Source organism: Protopterus annectens, chromosome 8.part0 (assembly GCF_019279795.1).
Source record: "Protopterus annectens isolate FY-2018-M chromosome 8.part0, PAN1.0, whole genome shotgun sequence".
Lineage (NCBI taxonomy): Eukaryota > Metazoa > Chordata > Ceratodontiformes > Protopteridae > Protopterus > Protopterus annectens.
The window spans coordinates 832,697,893-832,717,872 of record NC_056741.1 but is presented as its reverse complement, the minus strand read 5'-3'; positions in this window follow the sequence as shown (position 1 = coordinate 832,717,872).

Here is a 19,980-nt window from a genome sequence, read left to right as displayed (position 1 = left end):
AAACCACAGCAGATTTAGTGGAAAGCAGTTTAAGATTGTCCACAAACTGTTAATTTAAAGAAAAGAAAAACACTACTAAATACTACTTTTTACTACCATTGATATGTAAAATATATATTTAAAACAGAGCAAAAGTTGTACCACAAATATCTTAAATACAACTGTTACTCTGTCTACAGTAAAAAAATATTTCCCTTTACCCCAGAATTCCCTACCTACTGGTGGAGCCAGAATCTGGTCTGGTCTCCTGGGGACTGGCTCAATCATATCAGGTTCCTTCCACACCCACCTAGTGATCAAATCAATGAGCTCATCGGCAAGGGGAGTAACTCGGGAGGTAGATGGGCCAGTCCAAAGTCTTCCAGAAATATTGATTCCTCTGGAGAAGGGTCTTGGGAAGACAAACCACCCTTCTGCTTAAGGATCTCAAGAATGTCTCCAAATGAGACATCATCAAGTGGTGATGTGGAGCACCCCTCTCCTTCATTGAAATCAGTATCCTCAGTGACTGACTCTTGAGGAACGTCCATATGCCTTCTTTTGTACTTTCTCTTCCTAGGGACTTCAAAGGTGGGGTGCTCTGGTGAAGTATTAGAAGAAATTGGATACCCTTCTGGGTAGTCTGGAAGCTTTGAGTTGGCTGTTCCTGTGGGGTAGAATGTTGAGGATTATAGTGCAAAGTCATCTGAGAAGTAGATGGATCTGAGGGGGAAGGACCCATCTGACCTGCCGGAGCAGAGAACACTCTCTTCACAACCTCACGCAGATCGCACTGGGAAGAAGGAAGACAACTGAGTCAAGAAAGCGAGTTTCTGGCTCGTTGCCTCCTTCCACCCCAAGAACAATCCACCCAAGGTGGACTTCGTAGCTGAGCTCTCCAGTGCCAAAGCTTCAAAGGGAAGTGACTGCTCTGAAAACCTCAGTGTTGGCTCCATTCTCCCTAATTTGACAGGGATGCTTTGGCTCTGAGAGTCATCCTGCTCTGAGTATGTCAGAGCTGGTGCACTCGGAACAATATTTGGATCCAAAGATGGTGCTCTGTTCAAATCCAAAGCAGACGGACCCAGAATGCTCGAATCCAAGGACTCTAAAACTACAGGTTGGATTAGAGAAGGAGCTGTAATGGATGGAGTAGTAGATGATTGGACTTCCTGGCCCTAAGGGGTAGGAACCATGAGAACTCCCATCTGAATTTGCTCTGTGAAGAATTTCCTCATCATCCTTTCTGCATCTGTTTCTGTGAGACTCCTGGAGGAACAAGAAGATACTAGGGACAGTGATTTGGGGTGCCTCTCTAAAAAGGGAGATGGCAATCTGGATGGGACTGGATTTAGACTTGGAGAATAGGGTGTCTTTGCAAAAGGTTTCAGATCCGAGGGTGTAGGATCCGAAATTGTTCTGATTGGATCTGATGAGGGTCAGACCATAAGTAATTGCAGATCCAGTTTCTCTTTCTTCTTTCTCGGTTCAGAAGAAGAAGCTGGAGAATCAAAAGGCTTAGACCTTTTAGTAGGGTCTTTGGATTTGTGTTTGGGGATTAAACACCAGTAATGGCCTCAGAAAAGGAGGTTGGTAGCATACCTTTTAGAATCAATTTGTTCTTCCTGTCAGCAAGTGCTTTGGGGTTAAACCACAACAGATACCACAATCCTGATGTAAGTGCTCCAGACCCAAGCAATATATGCAGAGATTGTGGGCATCTGAATAAGGCAACTTATGCCCACATTTTTCACACTTCTTAAATCTTGATTGACCTTTTTCATACATTTTTAAAGAAAAAGCTGTCATAATAAAAGAAGAACTAAAGTAAACTTTTGTTTTTTAACCAATAGGGAAAGGTTAAATAACAGCAATGGTATTAAAGAGCTACAATAGACTTGTAGATAGGAAAGGAAATACCAACTATGGTAAGAAAGAGGAACACACTAAATGTAAAAAGAGTATAGGGAAGGAAGGTTAGGCCTACCAACGATGGTAGGAAAGTTTACACTCAAAAGTGTATAGAAAAGCTAGTAGAAATAACTGAAGAATAGAATTAAATGTTACATTTTAAAGAAATAGTAATTAATGATTTTTAGATAAGTTCTTTTTTGTTCTTTCTTATCTCCCACTGTATCCTCGAGAGCTGAAGGTGACCACATCTGTAGATCAGTGTGTGTATATTGAACCTAGTCAGCCACTGTAGCTAGACAGCACATGCATACGTTACTGAGCACATGCAAGATCAGTGCCATTTTGTGTAGTCAGTTAGTGTGAATGTAAGCTTGAATGGAGATGCACACGTGAGAGTGTTAGAAGTAACCAGACAGCCAGTCAGCTTATTGTGTATGCATAATAAATGACTTGAACGCATAATAAATGACGTGAACGCATACCCAGCCTCAGGTGTCTCATTTGAATACATGAGACATGTTGCAACATCTAGACACAAAAGTGGCAAACGAGATCTGAGAAGTGTTAGGGCTGGTGCATTATGGGTAGGGGATGGTATGTTGTATGTATGATGAATAAGCTTTACATGACGTACTCCAGTAATATTATTTTGTTTTCATCCAGACCCCCATTTTTCCCCTCTAGTTATTCTTCCCTGCCCAGTAAGCCTGTCCATTTCACATCTGAGGACTCTACTTACGGGTTATACACTTACACTCAGTGGAGGCATGGGGTGGGCATCTGGAGTCCTACCATCATCCAAGGGATCTAGGGATTTTTGCTGGCCTATGTCACTCCCCTAGTAGCTACGACTGGCTGGCCATAGCAAGACTAGGGTATGTTCCACCCCCGGGTCCTAAGGGGTGTGCACTGGCCATCTGTCCCGCCCCTCCAGCCTGATGTCCAGCTTCCCTGAGCCAGCACTCATCTGTAGAGAGATGTCAGTAGAGTCCCCCTCCCCCAGGATAAGAGTAACCCACCCTCCTTACCAACTTCATCAAACACCCAAACTGCTAATCAAACTTGGGTCACCTGGGTCATAGTTGGGGCGTTATCCCTTTGTGCCACCAGTGCTACATAGTGCTCAAGTAACTTAGCTGACTGGGGGCCCTAAATTCTTGTTCATTTCATGTTTTCCCTTCCTGTTTTTTGTCTGATTAGTACTGGTTATGTTCAGTTCACTTAAGCAATTATAACTGATGAGAAGTAATTACAAAAAACATTTCCAGTTGCACTCCTTATTAAGTCCCCCAGGGATAAAGTATTAAAATTTAAAATAAAAATGGATTCCTTTTTGCATAATTTACTCTTGATAGGTTCATAGGTTGGTAATGGGCTATCTGCCCGAAGGCATATATTAGCCCAGCCACGTTGTGCGGTATTCACCGCCCCCTTAGTAGTTCCCTAGACCCTTGTACTAGCAGCTAGTACCCTTGGCCCCTATCTATTAGTGCTGTTGGTGTGAATCCCGGTGTGAACTTTCTGTTACCCATCCACTCATCAAGGTTCCTCTTGAAGAGTGATAGTGAGGGGCTCTGTCTTATGTAGATCGGGACCCTGTTCCATAGTAAGGGAAGTCTCTGCGAAGGGAATCTATCCCTCCAGCATGTTCTATTCATTGTTGTGTTGAGGTTTATATCCCTAGAGCGTGTAGCTTAAGTATATTTGGTTTTGCTAAGATGGAGCATGTTCAACAATTCTGGGTTGGACATGGCTCTGTACGTTAGACAGAGATCGCCTATGAGAAAGCGGTATGCAACAGAGAACAGTCTTAGCTTTTTCAATCATGCTGCATAGGGCAACTGTTTGAGGCCAGTAATCCTCTTGGTTAGGTACCTCTGTGGTCTCTCCAGCTGCTGGAGATGTCTAGCCAGGTACATTCCAATTAGTGCATTGTACTCAATAATGGGTCTGATGAGGGAAGAGTAGAGGGGCACCATTACATCCTTAGATCTTGATGCGAACTCTTTTGTGATCAGATGGGTCACATAGAAGGATTTTCTAACCACTTTGGCAACATGGTTATCAAAGGAAAGCTGACTATCTACTTGGGTCCCTAGAGCCCTTATTCTTCTTCAGATTTCAGGGGATTACCTCCTATGTTGTAGTTTGCGGGTACTCTGTTTTTTCCAAAGGGGATTACTACGCATTTTTTTGCATTTAGCTTGAGACCATGGCTTTGACACCATGCATCAGTCTCATTTAGGCCCTTCTGGAGGATTTCCATGTCAGCCGGAGACTCTGTTATAGCACCCAGTTTGCAGTTGTCTGCAAACTTAGTCAGCCACAGCCCTTCTGTGCTTGCCTGTACTTCTGAGAAGTATATGCCAAACAGGAGGGGCCCCAGGAAAGAGCCCTGAGGCACACCACTCATTACTGGTCTGGATTCGGACATAGATCCCACTACTCTTACTTTATGGGATCTGTCTGAGAGCCAGTTTGCGATCCATCTTGTGACGTAAGGGTTTATGCCCAGGCTGGTGAGCTTATCAATAATACCTGAATGGGGAATGGTGTCAAATGCTTTAGCAAGGTCAAGGTAAGCTGTGTGTACCTCCTTTCCCTTATCTATAGCCTGAGTAACTGTCTCAAAGAAATCCACCAGGTTCAGGAGGCATTATCTGCCCTTGACGAAGCCGAACTGTGTGGGGTCCAACGACTGGAGGTTCCCAATCTCTCCATTTATGAGTTCCATAATGATTTGCTCCATAGCCTTACAGATCAGACTGGTCAGGCTTATTGGTCGGTAGTTCCCAGGGTCAGTTGTGGCCCCACCCTTGTGTAGTGGGACCACCGTTGCCATGCGCCATTCTATGGGCACATATCCTGTGGAGAGGCTGAGACTGAACAGGGTATTAAGATGTGGGGTTAATTCCTTTTGGAGCTCGCGTATGACACAGCCTGGGACACCATCTGGTCCCATGGAGGCAATGTTTTTAGCTTTAGATAGAGCCTTGTTAACCAACGTATCAGTAATAACTGGACTTACACAATTCCCTGGATTGGTAATAGGCCTTGTAGGTGGTGGTGGTGGGGGGGGGGGGATTTGCACTGATCACTGATATTCATACCATCACTCTCTATTTGTTCCAAAATAGTAGCTTGTAACCCTTGTGGGTTACTATTGTGGAATTTTGAAAAATGCAGGGCTGTAGGACTTTCCTCTGTGCCCTTTTTGATATCCCTGATGTGTTCATCAGTTTCAGAGACTTGTTCACCTTGTTAATTCAGATTTCCATGACATACTTTATGACCCTTGATAGCTCCTTGTATGTATAACTTGCGGTTTTTGTATTTAGTGGAACCTCATTAGAATGATCAGCTAACAGAAATATATACACCCTCAAATGCTGTTTTTATTTCCCCATTTACAGTTTTAGGAGAAATCTTGAATGACTGTACTTTGGAGTCATGACATCGTATGTGGCAATCATTAGCTAAAGAATTAATTGTTCATCTCTGGATGCAAGCAGCAGGCACTGTACTTAAGTTTTTCTGCTTTCCAGACTGGGGTAACTACAGTTTGTGATGCGTCACTAACTTGAATTTCCTTGCCCATAAGTATCAGTGGAACTTCATAATTACAGTATTAGAGCTAATGTCTCTTTTTGTAAGTATTTCTTTCTCAACAGGAGCAAGAGTTCTTGATGTATATGTGAGAATGAGTCTTAGCTTCAATGCAAAGTGCGTAAGCATCACAAGTCAGGGTGAGTGATATACTGCATGAGTATGTTCTCACTCTAGCAGGATTTTGCAGCTGATGAAAGCTTTCTGTTCTTTCTGATTTCACTGCCAACACAATTGGCCTTTCAGCAGTTCTTATGAGATGCTAACAATTGCTAAATGTTGCTTTTATTATTCAAACTGAAATTGTCAATGGTGCAACAGGTAACACACTCTGCCTTTAATGCAGTAGTGCTGTGGGCTCTATTCCCATACCAGGAAGATGTATTGCTGACACTGGAGTGCAGCATAAGGTGGATGCTGTACTACTGAGTGTGTTGTCCTTTGGATGAGATGTTAAACTGAGATCCCATCTGCTAGAGTTTGGGATAGCTTAGGTGGATGTAAAAGATCCCATGGCTCCTGTGAAAAAGAGTAGGGGAAGTTTCCCGATTCAATGGTCAAATTTTCCCTAGTAGTATAAATACCACTTGTCTCCCCTGAAAAGAAGCTACTGGTATACTGGGACTAACCTGCTCCACAGCGGATACAAAATAAAAATGCTATAATGTTGAATCTGATTAGCCATGTCAAACTGGAAAAACTGAGAAATACTCCATACAGAAGTCCAGCTCCATCCCTTTTTATTATTCTAACTCTTCTGTTTAGACTGTAATCCCACATTTTGTAGGAAATTATTAAGGTAACCATTTGAAATGCCAGGATCTGCTACAGCAAATCTAGAAACAGAGACTGAACTCACAAAAGATTAAACTTACATGTACTAAATCCAAGATGCCATTTCTTGGAATATTGCCTTTTCTCCAAGGTGTGATGATCTCAAGAGTTGGTATATATAAGTTTTGGGGGGAGGGGCTTGTCCCTTCATGAGGCTGTGCAGGGGGCTTGTCTCCCCTTGCAAAAATAAGTTTAAAGAATAGGGCCGATTATTTGAAACTTGCTGTTGTCCTGTGTTTTCTGTCCTTTTTTTTTTTTTGGCTTGTCGGCACTCGGCATCTCAATAGGGAGCCAAATATCAGTTTCCCTTGTTGTTGCTGTGGCAGATTCAAATTTAGGCTGCTGAACTCTGCAAGTCTAGACTCGTCTAGACCTCAAGCCAGTCATACGGGTACTAAGGCTTGATCCATGCTGTTATTAGGAACAAATTTGGCTGTGATGTAATGCTAACTTATGTATATAAACATGAGCTTTAGCCGCCCACTAGAGCAGCATCCAGCAGACAGCCCAGTTAAACAAAGGTTAAACTCTTTCTGGCTCCAGAAAGTCTGTTCTTCAATTTTTTTCCCCTAAGAACTGCTCTAGGAACCCTAAACAGTTTACACCTTCACTAAAAGTGCAGCACTTGTTCCAAATAGCTTTTCAAACTGGAGGCTGACTCAGGACTGGCAAGACCAGGCAGGAGGAGAAGGCAAGAAACCCCACAACAATGCCAGTCTCACATATAACCACACACACCACTGAATCAAACACATAAACACCATACTGTCATAGGTGACTCCATAGTCAGACACACTGGACGTCCCACTCACCAGGCTGAACAAGGAGAAGGTCGATCTCATCACATCATGGGGAACATGGGCCATAATGCTACCGAAGTATATCCCTCCATTGGTGAGATCAGATCATAAACTAATCTCACTAGAAATCCACAAATGCCTTCTGTCTACACCTTCAGGACTGCATGCCAACAAAAACCACCACTAAATTTTCCCACCAAGGGCAAACGGGCAAGAACCAGTCTGGGGACCCCAGCCATAAAACAACCCATTTACAGAGAGGAGAAAGCTATTACATGATAGCAAAACAATAGAAAAAGGGAAGGCATCTTTGGATCAGCTTGACCAGTGTTATGACTTTACCCTTCAAATATAAAATCACCCCAAGACTCAGAGAGAGAGAGAAATATTGCTTAGATTTGCAAAGACATCAGCTAGGCTTTCTCACATGTCTGAAAGGAAACCTGAAATTCCCCCACATGCTCAGCAATGGTCCAAAAAAAAACAAAAAAAACTGAACCACAGACATTGCCAACATACTGGCAGACAGGTTCAGCTGGTCTAAAGCCATGGAGAGGATCATAAATGGAACTCATAGACAAGGACATAGGGACCTGCAGACCTTGGACAAAACCTAACCCAGCTTTGCTCAGCAGATCTTCTCTTCTTGAACTTTGGTCGACTTCTTTGAAACAAAACTACCAAGGCCATTGGAGGGAAAGGCAGTCCATACAGCCTACGAAGAAACTATTCAGTTGCATACCCGTCTGCTCAGGGGTCCCCTGGTGACACATACAAGGCCCACAGACCGCGAATTAATGGACATGCTCCACCTCAAAAAAAAATCCACCAAAACCACTAGAGCAAGAGCAAGAAACTTTAGCAGGCACGGATATATCAACCAACCAAGAGGGATAGATTTATCCTCATCCAGACCCCCATGGCTGATAAAAAAACCCGTCATGAGAGGCAGAGCACCTCGCTGGCTCTGTTCACACAACAAACTAATGGGCACAGTATTTCTAACATAAGCTATGAGAGGAAGATATGCCCTCAATTACAGTATCTCACCAACCATTCAAGCAATACACATACTGCCAGAAGCATTTTCCTCTTACAGTGTGAACTTTCATATAAGGCTAAGCAGGTCTATCTGTGTGATTGACTTGGAGATATTTAGATAAATATGAAAATTACACTACAGGTAGTTTACATATAATAGTCAATGTCTCTTTTCCACTAAATAGAGATCAAATATCAATATAGCTGTATTTGCCAGTGCAAGCTTTAAGATGCAATCTTCTAATGGCCTGTATTAATGCAAATATGAACAAGCAATATTTGACACTTGGAGGTGCCACTAGGATGTAACAGCAGAAACACCTAGAAGCATCACTAGGCTGTAATGAATTTAGAAAGAAGAAAACATAGGACAACTGTAGAACTGAGAAGCGGCCAGTATGACAAAGCATTTCCACTTTTCACGATAAAGTCTGCTTGTAGACTTCTGAGAACCTGTAAGAATGCTGGTCACCTCAGAAGAGAGGGATGAATTATTGGCCATTACTAGAAATGGAGAAACCAAGTGGTTAGTTTCAGGTTGTGGAGATCTGGGTGAGGCTTTCCAGAGGGATGTGAAAGGAGATCTTGAACTGGATCAAATAACTAGGGGAGTTCCCTGAGATGAGGCCTGAGAAGAGGGAACCAAATCAGTCTGGGCCAGAAGGGGACTGTGAGGATGAGAGACCTTGCACTTGGCTATTTTCTGTAAGAATCTGGGGATTTGGGGTAAAGGTGGGAAGGCATAAAGAAGACTTGGAGGCCATTGCTGAGTTAGACCACCCCTCTGTGATTGTCCTTGAGGAGGGATCATGGCAGAATGGCTACTGTATTTGGTATTCTCTGGGGAGGCGAAAGGATCACAGCAGGGGAAGGACCAACAATTGAAGATTTTCTTTGCTATTGCTGGATTGAGGGACCACTTGTAAGGCATCAGGAGAGATCTGTTGAGCCTGTCCACAAGGCAACCGAGAGTTCCTAGAATGTGTGTTACTGTGAGAAAACAGTGCAAGGACATCACCCATTGCCAAACACTTACTGCTCCCCTACATAAAGGATAGGATCTGGTTCCTCTTTGCTTTACTTATAGACCATATTACTGTTATATTGTATATCTGGATAGAAATCACTCCCAGAGGAATGTAGTTCTGAAGTTCCTACAACTCAAGGAGGACTGTCCACATCTCTAGGACATTTGACATGAAAGTTGGCCTCATCTGCAGTCCATAAACCTTGGAAGTCCTCCCATTGTAATGCCCACTACCACCATATTGAGAAGGTGTCCTTGGTCACTACTGCTACCAGAGGGGGCAGATAAAAGGGTCTGCCTGAGGGAACAAGGGGGAGTCTAGACACCATTGCAGATGTTTCCTGCAAGTATTAGTTGTCAGGAATGGTTTGGAGAGAGGGTGCAGAAGCTGAGACCACTTGGAGTACACGAGCCACTGAAGTATTTATATATGATAATGTGCATGCTAAACCATGCATATTGTTGATGCCATCAACCCTAGAACCATGAGAACCAGAGTAGTGGTTGGGGATGTAGCCTGAGGGAGAGTTAGTACCACCTGTCTCAAATTCTGAATCCTGTCCAGTGGAAGAGGAGCCATGGATTCCTTTTAAGTGTCAGCCTATGAAGACTATTGTCTGAGTTGGGAGGAGATTTTACTTCTAAAAGTTTATGGGTATTTCCAAGAACAGGCACAGCTTGAGCAGGTAGTTTTTGGCCTCCAAAAGAGGTTCCACTGTGGGAGCAGCCAGAAACTAGTCATCTGGATACATGAAAACTCTGAATCTCTGTAGTCATAGGTGAACAGCTATGACCACCATGTGGTTGGTAAACAGCTTTGGGGCTGTGGTGAGACCAAAGGGCAGGTCTCAAAATTGATATAAAGATCATCTCCTTAGAAACAAAGGAACCTCTGGGACTCTGTCACTATCTTTACATGAAGATAAACATCCTGGAGATCCACCGAGCATATCCAGTTGTTTGCTCTGAGACAAGGCAAGATTGATTGCATCTTGTCCATTCTAAGTGTGGTCTTCCTTACATATTTGTTTAGGTGAGTGAAGTCCAGTATTGGCCTGAGGTCCTAATTTTGTTTTGTAACCAAAAAGAATCTTGAATAAAATCCAGATTGCTCTGGTGAGACCTCCTGGATGGCTCTTTTGGAGAGCAAAGAGATGATTTTTCCTCTGCTGATCTTGGGTGATAAGGTGTTACATCTGGCAGTGGCTGATTTAGTTTTGGGGTAATTAGAAAAAATGGTATAGACTAGCCTACAGATACAATTCCTTTGACCCATGTGTCTTTTATGATGGCCTCCTGTATGACTGGGTAAAGAGATAACTGACCTCCAAATCCCTTCAGAGGGGAACAGTTAGGCAGCCCTTCAGGGACAATGGGACTACCTGTCAGAAAAAGGTCCATTGTATTCCTAGTTTTGTGGGCCTCCTCTGCTTCACGGCCTCTGTCTGTTAAAGGGACTGTCTCTGTTCTGGCCACCCCTGTCAGAAGGTGCCTCAAATTGCTGAGGCTTGAACTTCCTGAATCAGAATAATCAAGACCACTTTTGGTTCCTACTGTACAATGTTTGTGACACTTCAAACTTCATTACCACCACAGAGAACATATTGCCATTCTGGTTTCACTTCTGCATCTTTCTGTTACTAATGAACCAAATGGGGATGATCTCTCAAAGGGGGCATTGAGGAAGGATGCCTTAAAGTGGGCTTCAAAATCACAGAAGTGTAGCCAGGTCTGGAGCATTATGGCCACCCAAGCTTCAGCTGCTTTCTCCATTCCATCTGCCATGTTATGCATAAGATGCATGAAAAGGTTAAAAATATAAAACGGTATACTCAGGGTTGCTTCCAGTTGTTTCCTGGAATCTGAAGTTGGGGGTCTTTCAGAGTAGTTAGAGCTTGCAGTGTCAAATTTCTCTGAAAGCAATTCATGTGGGTGGTGCAGTTTAGCACCCTTGAGTTGAAGGTACCCAAAGCATAGGCTGCTTTTCATAATTTGTCCATTGTCCTGGACTCTCTGTTAGAAGGATGGACAAAGGCTGAATTGTAAGCCATCTCTTTTTTGTTTGCTGCCACCACACCAATGGGATCTACCACAGGAGACTTTGCCCAGTGCTGTCTGTCCTTACAAGGCCTAAGAATTTTGTCAGGCTTCCACATGTGGTTCCTGCCACGATCTCCTCACTGCCATATTGATTAGCATATCTGCTGGGTGGACCACCCAAGAAGGAGATGTAGCCAAGCCATAGGCCCCAAAGAGAACCTCCTCATCCTGAGATGGTGGTCAGTGGGCCAAGATCTCCTCTGCTGAATAAGCTCCAATATTTTGCCAAAGCGATGCCTTAGAGGATTGAGGGAGCCCTGTCTAGCCTCCAAGTCAGTATCTGATGTGACAGATTCTGATGGGGACTCTGTGTTTCCTTTTAGACATCTTCTTCCTCAGTAGGTTAGGTGGGGTATGACATGACCTCTCAGAGGACTCTGCCCACTGTAGACCGGTAACTTTGAGGCCTGCAACTCAACTCTGAACTAAGGATGCTTAATAAGAAAGAGGCAAGGTCCTGAAGTGGAGTCGATCCCAATGAGGTCTGTGTCTCTGCTCTCTGTGAAGAGGTGGTCATCCTTCCCATAACCTGGAAGGTTGTTCTACCCTGTGCCAGATCTGAAGACGCTGCCTCCATCATTGGATCCATTCCACCTGATGGTGAAACGGTTGGAGCAGAAAATAGCACTCCTGAAGTGGAGAAGGTGGGTGGCTAATAAAAGAGAATCAAGATCTACGACTCTTACTGTAATGTCTCCAACAACACCAATGGAGCTGTATGAGACTGTTCTGAAGATGGCACGGAAGTCTTGATGTCAAATCCTCTGTCATGAGGCGACAACATCAGCTGTCACAGAGCCGGAGTCAAGTGTGTCAGAGCCAATATTCCTGGTGTTGAATCCAGGATGAGAGTCAACAATGAGGGTACAGACCCCGGGTGCAGAATCAACTCTCAGTCTGCCAATGCAGAAATGCACACCAAAGAAGTTGCTAACACAGGGGGCACAGTACTAGCACCAGCTACCTTCAGAGCCAAAGGAGAAGGTAAGACTCCTATCTCTATCTGTGAACTTGGGAAACTCCTCATCAAGCAGCTTAGTTCTGCCTCTGACATAAAGGATCTCAATGATAGGATAGGAGAAGAGATCCAGGGGGTTTCTGCTCAGCAGAAGCCTGTCTGATAAGTCTTTTGGGTGAAACATCCTGAATAATTAACAGATTTGGAAGCTCCGGAAAAGGAATATAGATGGGTGTCTTAGCCATCGGGATGTCCAACCTCCATGTCTGTGGAGCCAAAGAGGGTCCTGGGTCATGTGAGTGCTTTTTTCCTCTACTCCATATCCTTAAAACCAACACTTTATCTGATTTTTTTTTTTTTTTTTTTTACTCCTAGCAGAGTGTGGATCTAGGAGGGAAGCAGCTCTTAAAGGAATAGCTTGTTTCTTATGTCTGACAAAGCCCTCAGAAAAAGGAGCAAATTGCACAATTCTTGGATAAATGGGCCACCCCCCCCCCCCCCCAACAAACAGCAAAGCACACTACATACAAATCATGAGTGTCTAGACATGGAAGTTTGTTCCTATGCTTGGTACATTTTTTAAAGCTTTTCTCCAAGTCTTTGTTCATAGTGAGGACCTTGCTGCCAAGGAAAAAAAAAACTACACACACACACACACACACACACACACACACACACACACACTAAAGACAAGGCTTTGCTACTGTAAAGTGGTACAGTGGCAACAACAGTACTATGAAAACTGATATATAGGCACAGATATATAACCTTTGAGAAGTTTTTTTTTAAGTAATAGAGCCCAGTGGTGGGAAAATGCAAATGGGGAAACAGAAGAGATAAGGGGTTAAATCTGAGGTACACTGACAAAAACTACAGCAATGGCATAGAAAGTCATACCCAAAACTAAATATAGTAGAAAAGGACAACAGCAAAGATAGAATTATAATAAAAGTGAGGTGGAGCATTTAGCTTTACTGAGCCAAGTGCTCATGATGGCTGCAAGTGAAATCTGAAGTGGGAAAATCTAAAAGGGGCTTGAGGCTGAAGCTCTAATGCTGCACAGGTTGAATTAGAAGGACTGAATGAATATGATCTAATAAATAATATACTAAAACATGACAGCTACAACTCTCCTATCACTTAACAAGTCTAACTACTTGTGAAAAAGGCAAGATCCCCTTTCCCTTCACCAAACCCTAACCTTCTCCATATAAGGGACCTGCATATCATGCACCCTAGTGAGATAACAATTGTTATACAGTTTATCTAGACTCTTGTGTATGATATATTTTCAGAGAGTGCATTCCACTTATTAAATGTCTCTTATAAGCAAAGAGATTCTCTTGTGTCGTACATGATCATTTTTGCTGTGCATATGTGCTAGACCAGCCTCTTTTCAGCTTGTTATAAACTGTAAAGTTGATGCCTTTAGTGATTGCTTGCCCAGTGAATGAATGCCCCATTGCCAGGGACCCTCAGCTTTTTATGCACTTTGATATGTGTGGCCAGTCAGCGATTCTGTACTTCAGGAACTCCCAGACGTGATAAGTGGGTTTTGTTGACCATGTTCCTGATCAGTATAAAGGTGACCTGAAAGCCCACCATAAATATAAACCTAACACTAACACATACCGGTAATAGAAAAATGTTTTTTTCCTTTCTACTCCTTGCAGGTGACCATCAATTACTCTCAGGGGCCTCATCCATGAGGTCTACTGAACCCTTCTTGACCCACTCGGAATGATTCAAATTCATGTTCACGGCTGGTAAGGAGATCAAGGCTTCCTGTGGCAATGCCATTTCTTCAGGCCTATCCACCACCCTCACCTGGAAAGCTGTTCTAACCTCTGCCAGATCTGAAGTGCAGCATTACAGCTCCAGCCTCGAGCTCCTTTTTGATTTTCCCACCCGTCATGCACCAGTGGCCAGAGTTACCTCAGATTTCATTTGCAGCCACCATGAACACTTAGCTCAGTGAAAGCCAAGTGTTCCAGCTTGCTTTTATTATAATTCTTACTTTTCTGCTGTCTTTTTCTACTATATTTAGCTTCAGGTAAGATGTTCTATACTATTACTCAAGGAGACAGCATGCAGTGGGATCACTGTGTATCATTCACACCTCCACATGAAACTCTACTAAAGCCATATCGACCATGGAGGTTTGCATGAGCATCCCTCCTTCTCAAGGATGACATTCTCATCCTCTCTGGCACTTGACTGTGCATGCGGCGCTGCTAACAGGACTGAGGTTGCCTGATTCTTAGACAGGGCTAAGTCACTCTACACTACTGATGTGGCACATCAGTTATAGAAAAAGTGACAGATACATTATGCAGCATCTTCAAAGATTATGGAATAAGCTTCCCTTACAGTTAGATTGACAGTTGTTATTTTCATTCAAAGCTAATCCTGATTCATATATGGAGAGTAGAAAATATCGGCATTGAGTTATGGCAGTCAAACTCCTTGACAGTCAGCAAGTCATAAACTTGGCAACTGAATCCGTGAACCAAAGCTATCCAGTTGATCTGTTATCTTTCTATATGGGGAAATAACCTAGTAATTAAAGGAAACAGAAAGTTGATAAAATGTCCTAGTCCTTGGGGAAATATATGAAAACAAACAACTGCTGGAATCCATGTTGTGCAAGCTTCATTCCTCATCATCTTTTTAATGAAGATAAAAAGGGTGGAGATGGATCTTTTAACCAAGCGCACTGACATGGCTATGGTCAAAATGGACTCCTAAAAAGCCCCACACTGTATTTATGTTTCAATCACATAACAGCCTGAAACTCTAAAGCTCACTTCTCAGATATGAACGCCAACAAGAGAATGCTTTCTGTGTGAGAAATTTCAGTCGCTATGTACAGAAATTATGCTAGATTAACAAAGGTCAAGTGCTCCAATAATGGCTTATGGCCAAAATATGCTTTCAGTACAACAGGCTGCTGTAGTTGGGTTTTGCACGTGTTTGAAGGTAGAGAGTCCTTAGATTTATTTATATAATTTCTATGCTTTCAGGATGCAGGGCAGTGGCAAAATCCTCTCCACAGAAGGTGAAGGTGCTGGTGCATCATATTAAAAATCAATTTATGAAAACTATTTTAGTCACAGGTTTATTTCTATTTATTTATTTATTTGTCATTGTTTACTGGGAAAGTCCAACTGGGTAATACCCATTTTCAACTCCATTTGCTTACATTGCATGATACAAAGTTCCAGTTAAGCAGAAAGTAGTTGCATTTCTATTTACGTGTATACAAAACAGTAGTTACATTTATACATTCTAAGATTTTACAGAGGTGGAAGTTACTGAGGAGAACACTCACTTGCAACTTAGTGGATAGTACAGGCAGCAGTTATGTATAAAAATTGTTTTGTCTTTTCAGTGAGAGGTTGAGACTATTCTGTTTATGGGCAGTATTTGGAGAGTATTGTATGGTGAACATAAAGTCTTAATCTTGTGATGAGTATGTGCAGGACCAGGACTGGTTAAGATGTTGTTTAAGCAGTGGTTTAAAAGCAGTGAGTTGAGAGTTTTATTTGTATGGGGATACTATTGCAGAGTTTAGGAAAGTATTGGGAGTACAGCGAGTCTCCTGCAACATTATTTGACTTATTTGTAAGTAATAAGAATTTGTTACTAGAATGGAGGTCCTTTGCTGGGCAGTAGGACAGTAATATGTTTAGTAGTGCAGGGCATTTTTCTGGATGATAAATGACTTTGCGTGCTGTAGATAGCTTTGAATATGTTGCTTTAAGCTTTGACAGTGATGGGTCCTACGAGGGAAATTGGCAGATTTAGCTATTTTATTGTAGTAGGAGGCAAGTTTCTTTCTCTGAGTTTTGTGTAAGTTTGTTAGGATAGGAGCGTATAAGAGAGTTGGCAATAAACATGGTGGCTAGAGTTTTTCTTGCAGTATCTGTAAGGAATCCATTGATCCTATAAAGGGACCCTAGTTTCTGGTGTATAGACTTAATGGTGTGCAGTATATACTGGTCATATTTGAGATTGTCATCTATTATAACACCTAGAAGTTTACTGTGAATTACAGTTTCAATTACTATTATTTGCTGACTTTATGGTAAAATATCGCCTTTGATTTTGGCAATGTTTTGAGGTAAAAAGCATTAACTTAGTTTTCTTGGGGTTGAGTAGGAGGTTTTATTCTTTGAGCCAGGTTTCTACAGAGGAAAAAGACTTTTAGGTAATCTCTTGGAGCTTATTTATTGTTGAGGCTGAGCATATTGAACTAAACTAGTATGGTGAAAGGAGGTGTGGAGGTAATTAATAAATGTAATAAATAGAAAAGGACCCAGGATAGAGCCCCGAGGGACACCTGTAGTAACTGATCAAAAGGATGAGTAGGTTTGTTGCCATTTAAACAGCTTGTTGCCTTCCAGATAGATAACTAAAAAAACACAAAAACGAGTATTGTGAAAGTCCTGTTGAGGAGAGTCGAATGAGCCGTTGCTGGTGTGACACAGTGTCATGCCTTTGACAAGTCTAAGAACATGGTGGACACAAGCAGACCATTATTTCTATGTTGGCTTACTATATTGGTAAAATGTAGTATAGTAGTAGTAGTAGTAGTGGTGCTGTGCTTTGGCCTAAAGCCATGTTGTGTTTCTGACAGCAGGTTATTTGAGGTTAGGTATTGCACCAGCTGTATATGGATGCATTTCTCTAATATTTTGGAGATGGGAAGAGAATCCCTATTGGTCTGTAGTTATTATACTCTGTGGATGTGTCACCTTTGTACAGTGGTATGGAATTTTTCCACAAGTGAAATTTTGGGATTTATGTGGTGCTCAGTGGAGCCATTTTAATCATCTGACATGGTTCCCTGTGTATACAAGTTCAGAGGGATGTTTTGCCATTTTTAAACCAGATTCAAACTCCAAAGGGTATAAGGAATCTGTTAGGAAGACTGGAATCTAAAACTTCCTTGAGAAGTAATTTGGCAGTATGCCTAGAAATCCGTCAGATCCCATAGAGAGTACACTGACAATGCCAGTGTGTCTTTATGAACAAAGATGATGGTCTTTGATGAATATGGAACATGATCTTGAAGTAGTATGAGATTCTCATATTTGCAGCAATGAGAAAACCTCTTCCATTTTGCTAAATGGTACTTCCTATTGGAAGATTTTCTCACTTCACGAAGACTGCTAGAATCTGTGCTGAAAACAGGACTCTGCTAGAAATAATAACTGCACTATTCATACACCTGAGATATATCTGACTGAGCTTTGTAGTAAAGAGATTAAGCCCCTGGCTATCATCCGGATAAAAAGAAGTTATGTACTTACCGTAACGTTCCATCTGTATTATCCATTTTTATTCTTCCTCAACTGATGGGTTCGGATCCGATTCATCGGATCCACTTGTCCATTGCAAAAGCTTGTGGCAACTTAGAAGTCTTGAAATTCTCCCTTACCCAGCATGCACCAACCCCAGTTAACTCAGAGCTTGTTTGCTGACGGTAACATAAAGAAAAATTTATTATACAGATAAACATAAATGTAAACACAGAAAAAATACTAGACAAGGCCATATCTGGAGCTTTATAATACTCAGAGTATATAAAAATGTGCATATCCACTCACTTTTATAGAAAAAACAAAAGGATGGGGGTTAGTGGGTGGGGAGTTGAGGAAGAGTGAAAATGGACTACACAGATGGAACATTATGTTAAGTACATAACTTCTTTACCTGATATTGTCATCTTTTATTCTATCCTCAACTGACGAGACAGAGTCCCCAGCTATTTAAATCCCTATTTGTAATGAGTGATAAAGGTATGGGGGGAAGCCCAAGTTGCTGCCGCACATATTTCATCCATAGAAGCTCTTGAATGAAAAACAGAGGAAATTGTTACAGACCTTGTTGAATAAGCACATTTCTGCCTTTGTAAACGAATATCCCATTTTTATGTAAATAAAAGTAATGCAGCATGTAAGCCATCTGGCTAGGGTGACTTTGAACACTGGTTTATCCAGTTTCACATCCGCAAATGAAACAAATAACTGATCTGTAGTTCCCATGTACTTTGTTCTATGTAGATAGAAGCACAGTTGCCTATAAACATCCAGTAAATGAAGTAAATATTTGCCTTTGTTTGAATAATTTGGAAAGAATACAGGTAAATTAAAGGACTGGTTAATATGGGACTCTGATACTAGTCTGGGCAAAAAGGATGCATTAGTTTGTAGTGTAACCCTATCTTTACAAAAAATAAGATTTCAGGACTTCACAGATAAGGCCTGAATTGCTGTAATTCGTCTGGCAGAAGTAATGGCCAACAACAATAATAACATTTTCCACGAAAGAAATCTAAGACTACAGCCATGTGCAGGTTCAAAGGGTGACTAGATCAAGGGGCTTGCAGTACCAGATTAATATTCCATGGAGGAGCAGGATCTTTAAATGGAGGTTTCAAAAGGACTGTGCTCCACAAAAAGGTTTTACAAAGATATGAGAAGCGAGTGATGAAGCATAAAATCCACACTGGAAATTAGAAATTGCTGCCAAGGAAAGTTTAACTGTTGAAGCACTGGCTCCTTGGCTAAAAAAGTATTAAGAAGTCAAGAATGCTGTGAATCAGGGCTGAAAAGAGGTCAATATGATGTTGAACAGCCCAGTATATGAATCTCTTCCATTTACTGGCATAAAGCTTCCTTGCTGATGGTTTAAGCAAAGCTAACAAAATGTGGCAAACAGGAGATGAGAGCATAGGTTCTCTGCCTTTTACTAGAAATGGAGAAACCAAGCTGTCAGCTTAAGATTGTGAAGGTTTAGATGAATCATGCCTGTCTGATGAGAGAGTAGATCTGGTGCTGGGTCCAGAATCCAGGGTTGATGAACTAGATGAGGCCACAGGAAGGGAAACCAAATCCGTTGAGGCCAACTGGGTGCAATAAGGATGACTTTAGGAACTTTGGAATCAAAGGAATTGGGGAATAAGCATAAAGTAGACCAGGGAAGAAGAGCATCCCTCGGTGACTCCCCTTGTGGAGGGATTAGGGCAAGGTAGCTGCTGCACTTGTTTAGGGGAGATGTAAAGAGATTGCAGCAAGGTTGGCCTCATTTTTGGAAAATCACATCCACCTCACCCTTGTTGAGGGACTACTTGTGAGGTAGTAGAATATACCTGCTTAGTTTGTCTGCTGATATGTTGGACTTATCCCGGATATGAGTTGTAATAAGAAAACATTTGGAAGAGATCACAAATTGCCATACTCTGAGTACTTCTAGACACACGGGGTAAGATCTAGTTCCCCCTTCTTTTCTGATGTACCAAACCACTGATATATTGTCTGTTTGGATCGCAATCATTCCTGAAGGGAGAGCATTCTGAAAAGCTTGTACACTAAAAGCACTGCTCTCAACTGTAGGACATTGCTATGCAAATTGGCCTCTTCAGGAGACCAAGTGCCTTGGACGGTCTTTCCCAGGTAAAGCCCCCCACCCCAGCTGGGAAGCATCCATGGTCACAACAGCCTTGGGCTGAAATAGGATGAATAAACGTCCTTGAAGAACCTCTTCTGACTGAATCCACCACAGTAGATCCCTTTTGTATATATTGGTGATTCATATCAGAGCAGATAAAGGAAGATGAAGTATTGACCATTGCGAGGCCAGCATCCATTGAAGAATTCTCATGTGATATCTGGCTAAGGGAAGTAATGTTGTTGCTGCCACCATTTATCCCAAGG